The sequence below is a fragment of the Ambystoma mexicanum genome, chromosome 2p, assembly GCF_040938575.1.
Source record: "Ambystoma mexicanum isolate Mex_15411 chromosome 2p, UKY_AmexF1_1, whole genome shotgun sequence".
NCBI classification, from domain to species: Eukaryota; Metazoa; Chordata; class Amphibia; order Caudata; family Ambystomatidae; genus Ambystoma; species Ambystoma mexicanum.
The window spans coordinates 903880066-903901679 of NC_090923.1; the positions used below are offsets into that span (position 1 = coordinate 903880066).

General features: G+C 43.0%; 1 long non-coding RNA gene across 1 annotated transcript in view; it reads right to left on the reverse strand.

Annotated features, from left to right (window-relative positions):
- LOC138566891 (uncharacterized) overlaps nucleotides 1-19539 on the reverse strand; it is a 212574-nt gene extending 193035 nt beyond the window's left edge. Inside the window, exon 1 of the long non-coding RNA XR_011302054.1 lies at nucleotides 19369-19539. This is a non-coding gene — a long non-coding RNA (uncharacterized lncRNA). The remainder of the gene's footprint in view (nucleotides 1-19368) is intronic.
- Nucleotides 19540-21614: the final 2075 nt, after the last annotated feature.

Consider the following 21614-nt stretch of genomic DNA (forward strand, 5'->3'; position numbering starts at 1 on the left):
ATCGCTGTCCTGATTACACAGAATCCAAACAACACCAGCACTAATATAACTCCAAGGATCTTGAATATGTTTGCCAACCACTGAGGAATCCATTAAAACAGGGAAGCAAACCAACTGTCATCTTCAATGTCATCTGTCTCATCTTCCATCTTGTTATGCAGGTCTGTCAACAACTTTATGGCCTCTGTCAAGGTCCCATTTTTTTCATCATGAGAAACTATGAACATGCATTATGATGGCCCGATTTCGCCGCAAACTCCTCCCTCCATCGCTGTGATCATATCAAGGACATACCTGTTCTGGAGAGTCATTAGTCGTATGGCCCTCTGTTCTTCCTTGATAGCGTTGAATCCCTTTATGTTATCATTGATTGTCTGCAGAAGCTCCCATCTGGTGATCTGTAGCCACTTAGCGTTTGCTACTCTTTGGAAACCAGGGATGAATATAGTCGTAAATATTGTGTCTTACTGAACAACCTGTGTTCATCAGGAATGGAGTCATACGCTGTTATTTATTTGGCTCCGAAATTATTCTCTCTTCTTGTCCGACAAAGATGTTCAAGCAATCTTTTGTGAGATGGGCCTCCATCTTTGTAAATTCACCAATGTTCAGGTCGCTTTGTGGAATCACTAATGCTGGAACATGGATGAGCACCAAAGAACATACTCCTCTCCAATCCTTGGGCAACCTTAGATAAGCTCTAGATCCACCAGCGCAATATCGGTCCATGAGGACGGCTGTCCCTTCTCCCATCCATGGAACGTCAATTGTAGTTTTGCATTCGTTGTTGTATCCCACATGATTCTTTCTGTGTCTTTGGAAACACAGTGTTGCATTAGCCAATGGAATTTCAACTACTGGACCTGATTCATCTTCTACCCATGTCAGTATTTTGGCGTGTTTAGACCATGACTTCAAACACCCATCTGTCACGCGCGGCAAGCTGTGGCACCTATGAGATCAATGGACTCTCCGCCATTGATTTGTACATCACGTTCATTCCGAACATGATGCAATGGTCTAGCAGTTTTCCAACATGGCCGCCACCATGTTGGATAATTACAATCCGCGTCCATGCCCCAGTGCGTTGCAACCCTTCAGGACTCCTTATGGGTGAGACGCTCAATTTAGGTCCCTCTTACTTCCCCTTTTGCTCTTGTGAGCTTTCCTGTATTTTTTTTTTTGCTTGCTGCTGCTTGCACTCTCTTTTCTTTCCTTACCAGTCGGGGGCGGAGCGCTCTCCTGTTCTTTGTTGCCTGCTCCGGCTTCCGGGCCGGCTCACTGCTCCTGCTGACTCACCCCTTCTTCTGGCTCCCTCAACTTGGGTTTGATGGCTTCTCTGGGATCCGACTCTCTTAGGTGCTCTGCCTACCATTTGTGTCTATTGGCTCTCAGTACCCTGCTCATTCTCTTCGCTCCATTCCAAGGCTATACACTGCATACCATCTCTACCGAAGACTTGTCACTTGGAATTCAAGTCACTTCCAGTCTTCCAGAGAGCTCCATTGGATTCACCCAACACCACGTACTCCTAGGGTTTTTTTTCGCCTACTTAGGCTTTTCCCCTGACTGGCTGTCTGGGAGAAGGAGCCACTGGTCGGCCAGTTGCTCAGGCAAACATAGTTGCTTCCCTTCGAGACAGACTGTATCTCTTCAAGAACAGAAGGTTCACAAAGAAAAAGAAGAAGGGAAGGAATAAGGAATCTGCATTGAGTCAGGAAGAATCAGGTGAGGAACAGGGATTCCTATCTGATTTAAGTGACAATGCTGACAGTTTGCAACGCCAAGAAGTGGATATGGCAACCGCAGAGCAGGTGCAGGAGTTGGTTGCTGCAGTCCATGGACTCACATTGGAGGTCCGAAACCTCTAGACAGCGAACACGGTACTACGAAAGTTAGTTACAGCCCGAGAACATCCTCCAACTGATTTTCCGGCAATGGGGTTGGCCTCATGGAAGATCGACGGCTCTCCTAAAAAACGTAAACAGTTTATTGAAGCATGCACAGTCCACTTTACTTTCCGGGCAGGTACCTACGCCTCTGACCATGCCCGGGTTGGATTCATGATATCGAATATGGTGGTGAACGCTCTAGCTTGGACAAAACCCCTGGGTACTTCCGTGAATCCCGTCTTACAAGACTTCGGTTCCTTCCTGAACCAAATTAAACAAACCTTTGAGAGACCCAAAATCATCTATCCCGCTTGCGAGGTACTGGACATCAAGCAGAAGTCAGAGGATCTCCTATCATACATCACCACGTTCAAGTACATCTCTGCTGAAGAGGGTTGGCCTGAATTGGCACAGTACACAATATTCCAGAGGGGTCGGAAAGGGGGAAGTCAAGGATAAACTGGCCCGTACTCCTCGAACCAACTCATTTGCTGACCTATTGTCGACTGTACTGCAAATAGACTACCGTCTGTCTGAGACAAGAACAGATAGAAAGAAGGGAAGAACTCCTTTTTCACAAGCTGCAGAATTCACACCATTTACACTTCCTCCAGCCAAAGGACCCAAGGACGAACTGATGCAGATCAGCGCGGCTCGTGCCCCTCTCATAACTGAAGAAAGAAAGCAAAGAAGGGACAAAGGGCTATGTATGTATTGCTGCTCAGATTCCCACTTATTACAGGATTGCCCTGAAGTTCCACTTCGCTGGTCGGGAAACGACCGACCTCGGTCCTAGGACGGAAGGGTTACTGAGGTTCTCCATCAAGTCCCTGTAGGCTAATTTACTGATGACACCCGACTGATGGTGGTTTCCATCCAGTTAATGGTCAACCGGAGAAAGATAGAAACCCTGGCGCTCATTGGATGCGCAGCTGCAGGAACTACATTGATACCATCTGGGCCAACAAGGAAGGGATTCCCAGAATTGAGAGAAGAGAGGACCAAAAGGTTGAAGGAGTGGATGGCAAGTCTCACAGTTCGGGCCTTATTACCCGTACCACCGAAGAGCTCCAATTATCTATTTTCCAACATCATGAGAGCCTTCAATTTGATATTCTTTGAGTGCCTCACTTTCCGATTATATTGGGAATCTCCTGGCTAAGGAAGCATGATCCATTCATAGACTGGGCCCAGAACCTCCTGTCAGGGGTGTTGCTAGGTCTGGAAAAGATAAGGGGCTTGGCTAATGTTGGGTCTGGTGGGATTCAGAGGTTGGCTAGCTATAGCCTTTTGGCTGTAGTCCCTGAGCTTCTACTCGGGGCTACAACCAAAAGATCCGGGGCTATAGCCACGTCAGCCCCCCCTTAGCAACACCTCTGCCTCCTGGAATTCAATTCTGCCTACTGTCGCAAACAATGCTTACCGAATACTACCTACGAGCCAGTGAGTGCTACAACAACACAGCAGGTGGAAACTGTCAGTATTCATTGCTTACCACCGGATCTTACCAAATTCAGAGATTAATTCCTTGACAAAGTTCCCCAGGATCTCCTGCCTCACCGCCCGGAGGATTGTGCCATAGAGCTCACTGCAGGGGCACTGGTTCCATTCGGGTGCATGTACTCTCTCTCAGAAAAGAAGGCTCTCAAGGAATACCTGGACTCTAACTTGCACAATGGGCTAATACAACTATCTCATTCAGCTGCAGGAGCTTCGTTGTTCTTCATACCCAAAAGGGACACAAAAGAACTCAGACCGTGCATCGATTACCGGGGGCTCAACAGGGTCACGATTCGTGACCGCTACCCCATGTCCCTCATTAAAGACATCCTTGAGGCTGTATAGGGAGCTGAAGTGTTTTTTTAATTGGACTTACACCAAGTTTATTATCTCCTTCACATCAAGACTGGCGATGAATGGAAGATGTCCTTCTGGACCCCATTCAGCCACTTTGAGTATTGAGTGATGCCTTTTCGACTAGTCAATGTAACGGCAGTCTTTCAACGATTTATTGATAGGCTTTTTTCAGATGTATTGTTCCATTCGGTAATTGTTTACCTCGATGACATCCTTGTGTTCTCTTCCTCCAAACAGGAACACCAGAAACATCTCTCAGAAGTGCAGTTGCGACTGCAAAACAATCAGCTTCTGCTCAAACCAGAAAAGTGCCTCTTCCAAGTGACCACGGTGCCTTAACTGGCTTATCTGCTGTCAGATCCAGGTATCAAGATGGACGATAACAAGGTCTCCGCTATACTCAGTTGGCCTACCCTGACTTAGTTGAAAGACATTCAGCGGTTTCTCAGAGTTGATCACTTTTACCATATGTTTATTCCCAAATTCTCAAGGCTTGTTCTCCCTATCACATGTCTCCTAAAAAAAAATACCACCTTTTGGTGGAACGATTCTGTAGACGTTGCCTTTAACCACCTCAAATTATTGTTTTGTTCGGCTCCAGTGCTACCCCAACTGGATCAAACACTCCCCTTTGTCATTGAATCTGATGCTTCAGCAGCAGCAGTAGGAGCAGCACTTCTACAAGATATCGAAGGTATGGAACATCTTGTGGCCTATTTATCCAAGGTTCTAACCCCAAGTCAGGCAAATTACTCTGTTATCGAGGAGGAACTCCTGGCAATGAAACTGGCCTGTGAGGAATGGTGCCACCTACTACAAGGAGGGTCACATCCATTTGTCATCCACACCGAACACAGGAACCTGGAGGTCCTGCAGCAGATGGAATTTCTCAATTCTCGCCAAGCTAGGTGGGCACACTTCTTCGCCCAGTATGATTTTACTGTTTCCTACATTCCAGGGAGTCACAACATTCCAGGGAAACAGACTTTACTGTTTCCTACATTCCAGGGAGTCAGAACATTCTCACAGATGCCCTGTCTCGACGCCAAACCACAGACCTTTCCCCAGGCTGCCCACAGGAATATATGTTTCCAAGAAACAAATTTATCAACTTGGTGTCCTCTTTTCTCCACAAGAGGTGAAGGAAGTGTCCATCACATTGCCTCCTGAGCTCAACCACACTGCAAAGTACAAGGTCGAAAGGAAGGAAGGCTTGGTCTTTGTCAACAACCAGCTGTATGTTCCCGCGGAGGCAACGCACTGGCCGGCTTCGTCGTGGTGCCATGACGGCAAACTGGCAGGTCACAGGGGTTTTTCCAACACCGTGGATCTCATCCAACAAAGCTTCTGCTGGCCGGGCCTTCACGCAGATGTAAGGGCTTACACTTGAGCTTGCGTGGTTTCTGCCCAATGCAAATACAACACCCAAAAACCTATTGGACTGCTGGAACAGAGCCCAGTACCCTCAAGGCCATGGAGTCATGTCTCCACAGATTTTGTGGTCGATCTGCCCCTCTCCCAGGGATGTACAGCTATCGTGGTAACTGTCGACTCCTATTCAAAGTTGGCTCACTTCACCTCGCTCTCCGGATTACCAACAGCCTTGGAGATGGCCCAGTGTTTCTTAAGTAGATTTTCCGCCTGCACGGTCTGCCCGAGTGTATTGTGTCGGATCGCAGTACTCAGTATACTTCCAGGTTTTGAAGTGCCTTATGCAAGATCCTAGGTATCCAACAGCCTTGTGATCAGGTTGCCATCCACAAACCAATGGGTAGACAGAATGATTGAACAGCACCATGGAACAATATTTACAGTGTTTTATCAACTCTCAACAGGATAAATGGGTGGACTTATTGCCTACAGACGAGTTTTTGCACAACAACACCATTCACTCAGCTACAAGACTTTGCGCCTTCTATTGCACCTACAGCCTTCATCCCCGCAGTCTGCCTGCCTCGGTGTCTCCTTCTTCTAATATACCTTCCAAAGACTCTGTTCTATCTGAGATTGCTGAGGCCCACAAGATTGCACACCAGAGCCTAGAAGAAAGTAAGAGTAAGAAGAGAACCCAGATCCAGGTCGATTGTCATAGAAGAGAGATACCTGATTGGGAGATAGGGCCCAAGGTCTGGTTGTCTAACAGATTTCTGCAAGATGGGCTCCCCCATCTAAGCTTTATCCCCACTTCATAGGACCCTATGAGATCTCTGCTAAAATCAACCCGGTAGCCTTCAAACTCAAGTTACCAAGAGCTCTTGCATACACCCCGTGTTTCATGCCTCCCTTCTGCGTCCATGGGTATATAATCCGTTTGGGCATCAGCATATCTGGTGTGATGGAAGGGGTACCCTCTCTCTGAAAATTCATGGGAACTTAGCTCCTTTATATGTGCTCCTCAACTACTGCAAATATTTCACCGACTGCACCCAGGGAAACCGGATACCACCAGGCCTCAAAGGGGGCATACTGTCACGCACGGCAAGCCATGGCACCTATGGGATCAATGGACTCTCCGCCATTGATTTGCACATCACGTTCATTCCGAACATGATTCAAAAGTCTAGCAGTTTTCCAACCTGCCCGCCGCCGTGTCAGCTAAGTATAATCCGCACCCAGGTCCCGGTGCATTGCAACCCTTCAGGACTCCTTACGGGTGATACGCTCGGTTAAGTCCCTCTTACTTCCCCTTTTGCTCTTATGAGGTTTCCTGCCTTTTTTTTGCTTGCTGCCGCTTCCACACTCCTTTTTTTCCTTAACAGTCAGGGGGCAGAGTTCTCTCCTTCTCTCCATTTCCTGCATCGGCTCACTTTAATTTCCCATTTATTGCAAAGTTTGTTTGCGGTAAATTTCAAATAAACATGGATTTAAGTAATGATCCTAACACCATCATTCACCCTCTGTACTTCTTGTACATACTCCGTTATCAGCAGGTGAGCTGCACAGGACATCATTCCTTCTTCCCATCCCTTCTTGGATTTCACTCGTCCATAGATCAAAAATTGAGTTTGTTCCCAACATCTGTAAAATCTGCTCAGTTATAGCAATGAGAAGCCTTCTGATTACTGGGCGATTTTTAGGATGCTGCAAGAAAGTTTGAATATCAATGTCTCGTCTAAGAAGAGCAGGGTAAGATCGAAGTATGAGCACAAAGACAGCTAGCACAAGCTGATGAGCGTCACCATCGGCAGGTACCATATGTTTAATTACTTAAAACAGGTATTCTCCACAAAATGAATCTGGATACTGATCTAGTTTCCAATTTCTAATCAAGAACTGACGTTTAGACATAACTCTGATGCTTCAAAATTTAGTTCTAAAAGTTTATTTCAAAATTCCTGGAATTCTCTGCAAGTCTTTGCACTCTCTGCTAAAATATCTATAAGGAGTGTTTTTTGTAGTCCAGTCCAATATAAAATCTGTATTAATCACTTGTTGTTTTGTCGTCCTTCTCCATTGTCATCGATCGAGTCTGCACATGCTGAAATTCTTCTTCTTGTCTTTCTTCAGGATCGGCAATGCTGGAAGGGCAGGTCTTTCCTTTATCGATCTTCACATCACCCAGATACAGCCAAGCTCTTCTTCCATGTACAAAGGGAACACCTCTTCAACACAGAAAGGGCCATGGAAGCATGGTTCATGCCACTTTCTGGTAAAAATGTTAACTAGGACTAGGTCCCAACATATAACTTAGGTGGTGGTAATGGTCCATTTGGATTGGTTGTTTAAGTATCTTCTTCTGTGTTCTTAGACTGACCCCCCTGGCACTTGACTTGATCTGAAATGAAAGAAATGCTAGAAGTCAGACATGCTCATGTGGGGTGAGGTGGTGGTCTGACCCTGGCTGATTCTGAAGGACATATAAGGCTAGGGGTAGGCAATACAGCCATCCCTTTGTCAAAGTCAATTTGATCTTTGCAATCCTCTCTTTGAGGAGGCTGTTGAGTCTCTCACATAACCCGTTTGCTTGAAGGTGATAAGCAGAAGAAAACGTGTGCTTTATACTCAATAGAAGCCCTACTTGTTTAAATAATTCATTGACAAAATGCGGCCCATTATCGGATCTTAGCACCTTCCACACACCCTACCTCAGAAAAGCTTTGCGCACGGAAAACCTCTCTGCGCAAGTGGCATCAGGGTGTGTACATCAACCTGCTTCGATCCACCTAGAGAAGGGACATACCACCACTAATGGATATCTATATCCATTACAGACCTGCAGCATATCGACATAGTCGATATGTAAATGCTGAAATGGATCATTTGGTTGAGGTATTACCCCTCTGATCATTCTCAGTGTATGTCCAGCAGTAAATCTTTGACACATGATGCAGTTTACCATAAATAGTGCAACGTGTTCCAACAAATTAGGAATGAACCAGTCTTCTGCAATCGTAGAAGCAAAACTCTCTTAGTTATATGTGCAGGGTAATGTAGCTGTTCAAGAGCTACCCTTAAATAATGTTACTGGCATTGCTGGCTTTCCAGTGCTGTCGTGTCACCATAAATCTTCCATGGGGGATAAAGAATACCCCCTTTGTTTCCATAATTCCTGGTCTTCCTGTGGTGCACTTCCTTGAATCTCTATTAGTTGGGTTATCAACAACTTATTAAACCCCTCTTGCACTAACATGGTTGTCATTACCTTTTCTTTAATTTTGTAAATGTGTTTATTAGATATACATATATCCATTCGGCTTTGTATAACACAATACATACAACATAAAACATACAGTTCAACTTTTCCATATATAAAAAGCATAATTCCATAAAATACTAAAATACATTATCCATTACATTTAAAAATTTCCATAAAACAATACCATAAAATATATCAAGTTGATCTCATTACCTCTCATAAAATCCATCCACAACCCATTATTATTATGCACATCAATGGTGTTGTCATAAGATTTAAAATATTTCAGTCTTAATGTCATTAAGCTTTCACATTTCATGATTACATGATATAGAGATTCAGTTACATTATTTCCACATAGCCAACAATTCCTCTGTGCTTGAGCTAATCTTAATCTATCTCCTTTCGTCTCCAGCACTTCGGATGCATTAAATTTAAGCAGCAAATAAGTATGAAATGTTCTAGTGCTTGGATAAGTCTTTATATACATTGGGAGCAAAATTCTAGTTAGTCTTTCTTCACAACAGCCACCACTATGTACCAGAGATGCCAAGTTCACCATTGATTGCTCAAAGCTAAGGGAACACATATTCTTTTTTACCCATGTTTTCAATTGTGATATTGTCCATGACGGATCGCTTCCCTGCCTCCTGTGAGTGTGCATATTTTTCAAGTAACCCATTATTCCTACAGGCACGGTTCCATCAAGACTCAAAAATGCTTTCACATATGGGACAATTATTGTGTCAATTTCCAATTTGCATAGCTTTTCATATGACATTACACATTGACTCATATATGCATACCATATCCCCATTATATTAAACTCCAAGTACAAGTATTCGAAACTAACACATTGTGGCAATCGAAACAATTTCCTTAATATTTTGGCTTCAAACATCACAAGACGGGTAACAAATTTGGGGCCCCAGATTTCCACTGGCATTGGCATTTCTGGCTTTCCAGTGCTGTCATGTCACCATAAATCTTCCATGGGGGATAAAGAATACCCCCTTCGTTTCCATAATTCCTGGTCTTCAGGGGGTACACTTCCTTAAATCTCTATTAGTTGGGTTATCAACAACTTATTAAACCCCTCTTGCACTAACATGGTTGTCACTACCTTTTCTTTAATACTCTCAGTATCAAAACTCGAAAATTTCTGGGGAATATGCAACCCTTTTGGGTCTTCGTGTGCGGCTTCATTCCCACAAGAGATAAAATCTGTTCGCTTAGTATGCACTGCTCATTTAAGGACCACTATGGCCACGGAGAGTTGTAGTGCATTAATTAACCTATCCAATAAGGATGCATTCTGCACTGGAGTGCCGTCTGTGCGGACATAGCCCCTCCTTTTCCAACATGCCAACCCGGTGTGTACGGTTGATGTCACGTTGGCGGAGTCACTGTACACCGTCACTTCATGCCTTTCGTGTTTCTCGAGCACGACAATAAGCGCTACTAATTCTGCTGCTTGCGCTGAAAAGTGAGACAGTAATCTTGCACTCGCTACTACTTCAAATTCTTCATTTTACCTGTGTCTTATCACTGCGGCACCTGAATGCCTTTCCCCACTAGTCTGATCAATTTTCAAAGAACCATCAATAAAAATATTCTCCCCTCCCACTAAAGCATTGTCCTTCACACGGGGTATAGCATCATAAAATTCAAAATAATTAGCACAGTCATGCACATGATCAACTTCTTCTACTGGCTCAGATATAAACGTGGCAGGATTCACTATTTTACATCTTACAATTTTAATCGTTGGGGTACAAATCATTACCTCAAAAGCTGAAGCTGTTTGAGATGTCAATGTGCCGTAGGGTTTCTCTAAAATGGCAAATAGAGAATGTCCATGAAGAGAGTCATGGAGCAGCCCATAACAATAATTGTGGACTTCTCAATCGCGAACGCAGCAGCTGCCAAAGATTGTTCACAAGGGAAGTGTCCTCTCATAACTGTGTCTAAAATCACACTGTAATACACCAAAGGTTTGTACCCCAATGTGGTTCTCTGTGTAAGTACTGCTCACATAACTGTCCCATTTGTGTGTGAAAAAAATACAATTACTCAGCATTATTGAGAATCCCTAAAACAGGGGCTGTACAAACTGCTTTATTCAACTCCTTAAATCCTTCCTCCATTTCTACAGTCCATTCTATTTTTGTTTTACCAACTTGCGCTTTCTTTAACACTTGCAGAAGTGGTCTTGTGTATGTGCTATAATCAAACACCCAGACTTTAGCATAGTTACATGAACCCAGAAACTGTTGCATCTGCTTCACTGTGCTTGGTTTTGAGGTTTTCATAATCGCCTCAGCTCTTTCAGGTGTCACTTTTTGTCCTTCATGCGAAATCAACTGACCTATATATATAACACCTCTTCTTGACAGTATTGTAACTTCTCCTTGTCTACTTTATATCCCTTGTCTGCTAAAATAGTCATCAACTGAACAGAATCCTATCTACACTCATCTTCTGTGGTACTACAAATCAAGATGTCATCTACGTATGGTATCAATGCACTTTTAAGATCAATATTGCCCAAATCCATCTATAGGACTGCTAAATATCGATGGGGACTCACAGTACCCTTGAGGCAAACAAGCATGTTTTAGTCTTTTTTGGCAATACATGAATGAAGTTAAGTCTTGTGAGTCCTTGTGCAACGGGATTGAGAAAAACGCATTTTTCAAATCAATCACAGTGAAATATTGTGCTTCCGCCGGGATACTGCACAATATTGTTGCCGGATTAGCAACTAAAGGAAACTCTCCATCTACAATCTGATTAATCTCTCTTGTATGAATCTCCACAACCCTCCTTTAAATTCTTTAATCGGATACACTGCAGTATTACACAATGATTCTGATGGTACCAGAATTCCCTGATTTATCACTGCTGAAATAATGTGGAATATACCCTCATCAGCTTCTTGAGACATGTGGTACTGTCTTGCTCGAGGTAAAATCGCTCCTCAATAAACCTACATCGTAAGGGCCTGTGGTCCATAAGGCAGTTGGCACTTGCTCCAAATCTTCCTGAAAAAATGCTGGAGGTTGCCGCACTATCGCCATTCACTGCAGGACTTCCCTTTTCTCTATCCTTATCCAGTATGTAATGCACATGAAGAACACCACTTTGTCATATGTTCGGTCCTCCATGAACAAATCATCATTGGTTATGTCAGTCAATCTATACCCTTCTTCAAGAGCTATCAATGGTCTACCCTCATCGGCTCTTCCTTCAAGCATTGCCATTTCTTTTCATACTATGGCTGCTTCCAATTCTATAGGAATAGTCTGTCCGCCTTCCTCATCCATTAGTATTTGTGGTCTAAACAGAAACTCATCAGGTATTCTCGCAAACTTTCCCACCAAGCCAGGTAGCCATGTCAGTAAAATGTTCACTTGGTATAGAAATCTTTTCGGAATTACTGGAATGTCTCACAGAGCCACTTACCCTGTGAATGCCAATACAAACTCTCCCAGGTTTAACTAGTGTATTCCTGGCGTGGAGCACAATATTCCTTGATCAGTAAATGAAATCGTCATATTAAGCTTCATCATTAAATCTGTTCCCAAAATATTAACCAGTGTCTGTCGTGAATATAACAAGGGAACGAACATGTCACATTCTCCTATGTAGACTGGTAATTTATCAGTAAAAGGAACTCGACTTGTTGTGACTGCCCTTGTGGCGGAATCATTTGCACTTGTTCTTGCTGGTATACCTGCTGTACGTGCGGCACTTGTGTCTGATAAAATGTGTGGTGTTGGGCAAACACTTCTCTGGTCTGTGTGCTTTAAGGTGGAGGATAAGCTGTCCCTCCGCTTGAGAGCGGTACATTTTGTACATTCCCTTGGCTCCCGCATACGTGCGCAATGTGTCGTCATTCCACAATTCCAACATACTGGAGGAACTCTCCCATTAGTCCCTCCTTGGTTATATCCTCCCTGAACATTCTGGTTCTCATTCTGCGTACCCTGAACCCCACCTTGATTATTTTGAAATCTGCCTCCTCTTCCTCTGTAACCCATACCTCTGCCTCGTGGTATGAACCAATATCCACCTTGATCCATCGAGCGCAGATTGCTCACCTGCGATGTACCCATTTCTTCCTGCAATCCCAGTCCTTCTCCACTTGTCAATACCACCCCTTCAATGGCAAATGTTGACAATTTCTTCTGAACTAATTTGGCTTCCTCTATTTTCCTACTCTCATCCTTCTTTTTGTTCTTCCCTTCTAATAACCTACAATGATGTACTATCATCAGCTGTATCTCAGCCCATGGCTTCGCTTCCATTCCTACTAGTTTTTTCATCTGCCTCTGTACTGCCTCAGGCAATCCCTGACATAAAATGTGGTAAAATCATGTCACTGTCTTTTCCCACAGCTTACAGGTTCTCCTGAATATCCTGAATATAAGCAATAGGGTCTTCATCTTCCTTCATCTTACGTGTCATAATTGCACCCATATCTGATGTATCAGGATACTGTACCATGAGTGCCCGCCAAACATCCACTCTACCCTTATTAAACGGCGCTCTATCATGGGCCGTGTTTTGTGCAGTCGCACTTGGATATCCTGCTCTTCTCCATATGTCATCAGCTTTCTCCACAAGAATAGCTGCCAGGAGACCTTTTATGTCCCCTATGTCCAGTGTATTTCCTCCTGTCATTTTTTCTAATTCATATATCCATTTCCCAGCACCCGAAGTCAAACTAGGGAGTTTATACATTAAGTTATCCTTGTCCATCTGCAGCCATGGAATATGTTGCAGTCTTGCTCCCCCTTTTTCTAACAAAGCAAACCCTGTTTCATAGTCAAATCCCACTATAAGCCTATCCATGGCAGGGATAATCGTCCCTGTCTGTCTCTTTGTGGGTAATGACCTTAACCTGCTCACATATGGTGGCGACTCTCCCTTCTCACTGTGTGATCGTCTTCTGGGACACTCAGGATATGCTATAGGATCTGGTGTCCTATCTTTAGGTTGTTCCAGATCCGACCACCTTACTTCCTCATCCATTTGCAGGCTTCCTTCAGGGGCACACAAGCTCCCTCATTCTTCCCCAAGACCGGACCCTCTTTCCTCATCTGACATGTCTTGTCCCCAACTAGTGTGACTATCATCCCCTTCACCCTTATCCAGATTCAGTCTACTAAAAGACAATGCCCGACATTCGTTATTGAACAGGTTTCCTTCCTCACTTTGTGATTGAAATACTGTGGATCGATCACTATTTCCTTGAGTACCATACTCGTTATCTCGCCTTAACTGTTGACAGACCTTATCAATCCTTTCTCCAATACTTTCTGCATCAAATCTTTCTTCTTCCAATGCTACTCTAGATACTGCTGGTGTTACTTCCTTTATTGGAAAAATCTCTTCCAGTCTGTCCCATCATATTTCTGTGCTTGGCCTAATTTGTTCTTTACAGATGAGGCTGCAACCGAGACCTTGTTGTCTCCTTTTCCGTTCTATTTCTTCATCTACTTCTCTTTGCTTTCTTGCATCTCTTCTAATTCTTTCTTCCTCTTTCCTTCGTTCTTCTCCTATCCTTACTCCTTCCCTTCTTTCCTCTTCTTTGCTTCACCTCTGTAATCGTTTATCCCTTAATCGTTATGCTTCTTCCTCCTCTCTCTTTCTTTCCTGTCTATCCCTTTCTTCTATCGTTCTTCGTCTATTGTCGTACTTTCTTTATTCTTGTGCCGTTCTTCTTTTTTCTCTTGCTCTTCCTGATATGTCTGCTTTCGTCGCTGTCTGCTTTTCCTTTTCTGCTCATCTTCTTTCAATCTCTTCTCTCGTTCTTTATCTTTTCTTTCTTGCTCATCCTTATCTTCTCTTTGCCTAACTTCCTCGATACTTTTTCCATCTATCTTAAGTAATATCTGTCCTCCCATCCATTTGTTTTGCACGAGTGCTATCTTGTCAGCTTTATCCTTCTTTCCTTTCCATCTCCCTGTCTTTAGCTGTTGAGAATTGTGACCGCTCACTTTTGTCTTCCTTGTCTTGTATGATCTTATAAATCTCTTCCTTCTTTTATTCTCCTCTGGACTATCGTCACTACTGTAAGCAGGGGGTTCATATATTGGATTACTATACCCTGTTGCTGCTTTCAGTTCCTTTAAAGGGTACACCCCTATTTCTTCCGTAGTAATACCCTTTGCTTCAGGTGAGGTAAGGGGAACTAAGGGCTCAATGCCTTCTTCCTTATGCTGACTAAGCATCCACTCCTCAGTTGGTGGGTCTTCTCTTTCCTCTTGGTACATTTTCCAGAGCTCTAGAATCACTCATCTTTTCTCTAATTTCTTTCCTGTGTACGCAGATGCAAGTATGTGGTCATGTGTTGTAATACCACCTTTGACAATGATCCCCTTGTGGCCACGGCATAAACATCTTATCTGCCGTGCCTTTTACCCATTACGCACTATACTGTTTGAGCTTGGGTATGTGTTTGTCAACCATTGATATAAGTCTGCCATAAAGAGAATAAAAAGAAGGTGCGCTATGAGGCACCCTTGGCGCACTCCTCTTTCTATCTTGATAGGACCCGACAAAGACCCTGATCTGACTCGCATTGTTTGATGCTGCCAAACGATCCTCCTTTTTGTAAATCAGGATGATAATGGACAGTCTCCACGTTTCTGGGATTTTCTTTGTCAAGATTATATTATCAAAGAGAATTTTTAACACCCTTGCCCAAACGGACGGGTTTATGTTGAGAATCGTATTGCTAAATCCATTGGGTCCCATTGCCCTAGAGGAGGATGACTTACTTATCAGGATTTCAATATCATTGCTAGAAAAAGCTAGAGACCACATAGGAGTCGCTTCTATTTTAGGAACCATCATTTCTGAGGGACTATAAACCTCTGAGAAGTGGTCCATCCAAATCTGTTCTTATATAATGGTTTCCTGATTGTGGTTAGTCAAGTTATTCATGGACCCAACAATTATCCAGAAATTTATGGAATTCCTCAAATACAGTGCTCGTAACATTTTTTCTCCATCGTGTTGGAGTATCGTGTGCCTGTGAGAGCGAATCCAGTTCCTGTACTTGTTGTTTAGTCTTCTAAGTTCGTCATTATAATCTTTTATGTCCATAGCTGCTTTTTTAAGAAGGCCCTTTGTTGTCGTTTATGTCTCTTTAATTCTTGAATTAGGACATCAAAAGAGTGTTTATGCACTATCTGACATTTCTGAACATGGTTAGTTGAGGGATTCAGGTTGCAAAAGAAAGAGAGAAAGCTACCTGGGTCACAACGTGCCGAGAGTTGTTGATCAGATGATTGATTGACGATGTCATTCAATTTGTTGGTGAGCATTTTCCCACCACTATCAAACTTCCTTATTTGATTGCCAGCAGAATGAAGGGATAGTTCCTGGGTATACAAAGATACAATATAATCAGAATCAAAACCCAAGACAACTTCGCGCATGGCATGTTCATCTATATTCCCCTCAACAATGTTAAATTCGACACAACTATCAAAGATTTTTCTAGAGACAAAGAAGTAATCAATCGTTGAAAAGGAGACACCTCTTTGCCAAATCGGTGCACTCGGGATATCACCCCAGATAATTTCATTGAGCATCCATAAATCCTACTCCCTCATAAAATTCGACCAAACATTTGCATTCTGGTTTTAAATTTAATTCTTTCTGAACTCAGATCTTTAGTGGTGATGCACTGTGAGTTCAGATCTCCCGCTATAATTATTTCATCTGAGGGAAATAGTGATGAATACTCAACTAAGCAATCAGATAGATTTTTCAAAAACTCAATTAAAGGAAGAGCCTTGCGGTTCCATTACATATTGGCTACGATCCAACTCAGTTGAGACTTCTCTCTACTCTCACTATCAGAATGCCCTGATTTTCATTAGAAAGCAATTTTGAAATACAATTTTTACAGCCAATTAACAGACTCCCGATTGGTCTCCCACCTCCCGAAACCTACTGCAAACTGCTGGTATGGTGAAAACCCACCAACGCCCAATGAGGAGGTTAACCATGTTTCTTGGAACAAAATCAAGTCAAAATTCTGAAATATGTGCCTTCTTCTGGGGTCTTGTGAAAATGAGGTGTAGCCCTCTAGTATTCCAGGACAGTAAACTAGTCTGAGCGTCTACTAAAGCTTCTGTTTAGAAATACCCATTTTAAGAAAGACTTGGGAGATTATCTCCGGCACCATTTCCCACATGTTTAATGAAGGGCGAGCGTCTCTGACTTTGCTATGCAATGCATAATTTCGATCCTGACTTGGACATTTCTGTGGTGGCATTTCCTCAATCGGTGGGCAGGACTTGGAAATCAACAAATCCCTCGGTTCTCAGCCCTCTTTCCCCCCCATGATTGACTCTTGTCCTAATCTTGATTTTAACACCACTTCAACTATATTCGTTTTAGAACTATAGGGAAAGCTCACTCGTTCAATATCAGAAGAGGAAAAGTACTTCAAGGACGGAATGAGCTTAATTTCTGATAAAATTGTTGAACGATTCAGGGGTGGCTTTCCATTCTTATTAAAGATCTTTCTTGATAGGAGGATTTTCAGCACTGAGGGTTGTTCCGGAGGGATAAGGCTATGTTTCCAATGGTCCGGGACCTTGCTCAACGGGACTGTGGTCGGGGGAGGTCCATTCACTCGACTCCTATTGTTCGATACCACAAAAATCTGTTGTGAAGCTGACAGGTTTTCATCACCCTTTGGGGGCTGTGGACCTTCTCCACCAGGCAGATTTGCTGCACCTACACTTCTTTTGATCTCTTTTGGACCTTCCAGATCAATTTTGCCTATGTTTGTAAGATTTGATTTGATAAGTAAGATAAGATTTGATTTTTGACTAGCTTTCAAGAACATTGGTGCAAGTTTTCACACAGGACTCCTCATTTTAGTTTTCGGTTTCGCTTTCGAAAAAATCGGTGCAATTTTTCCCTGGGGCTGGATTGCTTCTGTTTGGATCCCCACGGTGGCTTTTACTATTTCCACCATATTCAAAGGATCCACACCTATTAGCTCTTGGGCTTTGGAGATCTTTTTTTCCTTCTTTCCTTTTCCATTATTTAAGGCCTTAGCTTTCTGTTTGAACCCTGATACCCCCTTCAGATTTCTGAAGAAGTGATTAGTATCTGTTGTCTGGTTTTTCCTCCTTCTTTTCCCTTGTTTATTTGCTTCTGCCGCTGGAATTTCAATTGGTCCCTTGTTCATTTTTTTGTTCCTCCGCTTCTTGGTCTTACCATTTGGTCCCTTTTTATTAGACACTTCTACTTCCTCTATCACTGAGGAAGCATTTATTACAGGGACCTGATCAAAGTCTTTGTGGGGGAGCTCAAGCTCAAGCTCGGGCCAGTCGTAGGTACTCTTCCAACACCGAGGCTGACAGGGTGGTATCACCCCGTGAGTTCTTTGGGTTAATATTCGTCGGAAGTGAAACACCACTTCTGCACCCGCCTTGAGCAGAGTCATCCAGTCTCACAGAAAGAGACAGTAGCTCATCTTTTACCCCCCACACCCCACTTTTCAGTCAGGATATCCATTTTTACGGACTTAGTTGTTGAACGAAGTTTAGCCAAAAGCTCTCTAACTGCATCATTTACTGCTGATTTTATGGCAACCATGGTTATCTCATTTATTTCTAGTTCCTTAGTAATCTCTAAGAGTATACCAGAGTGCTGCTGTACTTCTATTTTTAGGTTTTCAAAAACTTTAACTAGGGAACTAAATACAAAGTTTAAGGTCATTATTGTAGGAGGCGTTAGTTCTTGAGATTTGTTATCTTGTACCGAGTTGCATTTAATGGGGGGGCTTATTGTTTGCTGGGGTGACTTCAAGGGGGGACCTTTCCATCCCTGATCATTGTCCCAGGTCACCGATATTGCATTTAGTTCATTTGATGAATCAGACGGAATTAAATCTCCCATCTCTAGCAGATCTTCATTACGCAGATCAATAGAATTTAATGCAGTCCCTTTTTGGCCACCAGGTTGTTGAATTTCATCCTGATCATCAGTTAGTTGCTCCACAATATCAACTTCCACCAAACTCAATGAGCCCAATGGAAAATGATCTGAGATGGCATTTTTCATTGTGGCAGTCCTTAAAGTATAATTTAAGTTTGCTGGAAGTGAATCTCGAGCGATTGATTGAGTGGGGTGGATTCCCCAGTTTCTTGTCTGGGGCATCATGTGGGCCTGTGAGCCCGAACTCATCGGCAATTGGTTGTCTGTTGGGTAGACACTATGTGGGGGGATGAAAACATCCCCCCGACCTATAGCATTTAAAGAGACATTTCTTCACTATATTAGTGACTTGGTTGATGATATTGTCCTGATCTGATTTGGTAGAGATGCAGACATTTTCTTGCTGCGCACTCCGAAGATTATATGTTTTTGACCTATTTTTGTTATTTGATGTTCTTCACAGATTCTCTTTCCAACCTTGGTACACGGAAACTGACGAATTTCAACTCAGGGCTTAGAAATAACTGTTCTTTAAAATTGGGAACCACAGAATCAGCACACGGGTCAAAGGCTTTCAGCCCGCAGTCCCTGATTTTTCATTGCTGATGTTTAGATTTGGGGAGTGCTCTGTAGAGAAATTCTTTCACAAATATTTTCAAAAGGTGCCCATCAATATTAGGACTCCACAGCCGAAACACTCCTGACACCCGTGCCACTCGCTGCGAGTCTCTCCTCTGCTCGCCGATCCCCGTCGCCCCTCCCACACGACGAGGCACGGAGGCCAACCAACAAAGGGAAGATGGAGGGACAAGCCCATGGAGTCAACCGCTACAAAGTAATGTCTAATGCTTGTGATTTCACACAGCCCAGCCCAGAGAGTTGCTTCACTAGGGACACTAAGAGGCACTGTGCCCTTTTATATGAAGATCGAGGTGGACTTTGTGAGACTTTCCAGCACGACACAGCCTCCTTAACAAAAAGCAGCAGCAAAGCACAGCTTACACTCACCGACACCCGGGCGGGTATCTCCGGTTATTTGAATGTCTGGAAGTTCTGTGCCTCACTCGGCTGTGCACGGACTGCACAGACTGCTCTTCCCCACTCTTCTCCACTCCGCTCTGCTCCGCGGATCACAGAGCAGTTGTATGAATAGCTCCTCCTCAATCCACAGCCAGAAAGAGAAGACTGTAGAAACACACAGTAACACGAGACGCAGTCGACTGCACAGACTGCGCTTCCCTACACTTCTCCCCTCTGAAAAAGGTACACATAGCCCAGCATAGACAGCAGACTCATATTAGCAAAATGTAAAAGTGCTCAAGCATGCAGACGCACTGGAAGCGACAGCAAAGGTACAACTACTATTGAATAGAAGAGACAGTGGTTATAAATCAGAAGCTACGAGAAAGGTACATGTATGCTAACATAGAATTCAAGTTGTAATGATATTAGTCAGCAAAGAAGCAAATGACTGTGTGGTGTGCAATATATCAAGGCCACTGTTATTATACATGAAGCAGCATTATAGCTTGCTAAACCACAAGTAACCCTTTTTTGAAGAGAATACTCTGAGAACTAAATCACTTTTACAGGCCGACAATTCAAAATGTTTAGAGAATGGCAATTTTGACAAGTTAGGCACCACAAGATTAAATAAATTGCCCAGGATCACACACGTTGGTTGTGAGAAGCTGGTATTTGAGTCAATCTGCAATTTCTGCACTTGACACGTTGTTTCCCAGTTCCTATAATAGAGCAAGGCACAATTATTTGTGAATATTTCACTTTCATGAACTAAAATAGTACCCTGTTTATGTAGAACTGACTTGGAAATTACACACATCACATAATAATCTAACTTAACAATATTTAAAAACAAAACTTTATAGAAGCATGTTATGCAAAACGAGAATGATTTTAGCTGCATGTTCTCAATCAGCAAGGTAAGTATACAAATACCAGAATATCAAATGGTGTGAGCTTAAAGGATTCAATATGGCAATTGTACTGTATTTTGTAGCTTTAAATACACCCAACACACAGACTTATTGACTGTTATTTATGATGTACAGAAGTACCTTTGAAATTGTATAAGAAAGCAACCAATGTTTTGTACTGAATAAGCACACCTGAACATATGCTCACTACCGGGCGGTGACATTTTGTCAGTTAACTTCCTATAGCTTGCACTGTCTAATGAGGTACATTGTTTTGTGGCCTAGCACGTGTTACTATTACAAAAGTATATATACATGCAAGCTTATCACTATTGACAGTGGAAAGGTTGAGTCTCTCTTGCTGAAATTCGGTGCTGTGATCTGGCATATGAACGCAAATCTCTGTAATGAGTGTTAAACACAATGATCATGGCTCTCAAATGTATCAATGTGCATTTCAACTTTCAGGATTGCACGTAATCAATACATTTCTTACAGAAGTGTGAGAATGCTACAGGAGTTGTGCTATAGTGAACAGACAAACTGGGGCAGATTCTCACATTTCAATGCAAATGAAAAAAGTGCAGGTGATGCGTTTTTTCATTTTTGCTCATTTCAGATATGTGCAGGTCACCTTATTCTGAAAGGTGACTTGTGCATGTAAGGGGTAGCTGAACAATAGGGCAAAGATGCGTTGCTCTGCTCCATTAGGTTAGTGTCAGGAGCGTGCTTCTGACACTAATGTATTACAGGCTCCCAGCACCCACAAGGGTGCCTGCAGCGTATTTCATATTGACAGGCCCTCCTATCAATGTGAAATACAGTAAAAAAATAAATAAAAATGCATTTCTATCCTCCTTTGAAACAGAAATGCAAGTGGGACAGCAGCAGCTAACACCGCTGCGCTCCCACTTCAAAGAAAATACATGAAATGTTCAGAAATGAACCTATCTTGCATTGAGCCTTCCGCTTTGCCTACTCCAAACAGACGCAATGGAAGACTGTTCTTTTTTGCTCATTTGAAAGCACATCCTATTTCTGTATTCGGGAAGTGCATTGAAAGACGCAAAAATGACCCGTTATTTGCACAAATGAGCAAAGGGAGTGAAAAAGGGCTTCTGAATGTGAGCATCCAAGATGCTCACATTCAGAAGCCTTTTGTGGATTTTGGTGCAACCTTTTTGGGCACAAGTGGTTCATTTGCGCATTTCATCACTTGCACTAAAAAAAGGTTTGAGAATCTGTCCCACTGTCTATTCTACTGTGAACGTAGAAAGCTTGACAGGGTTAATTGATCAGAACACAATGTAGTTCTGA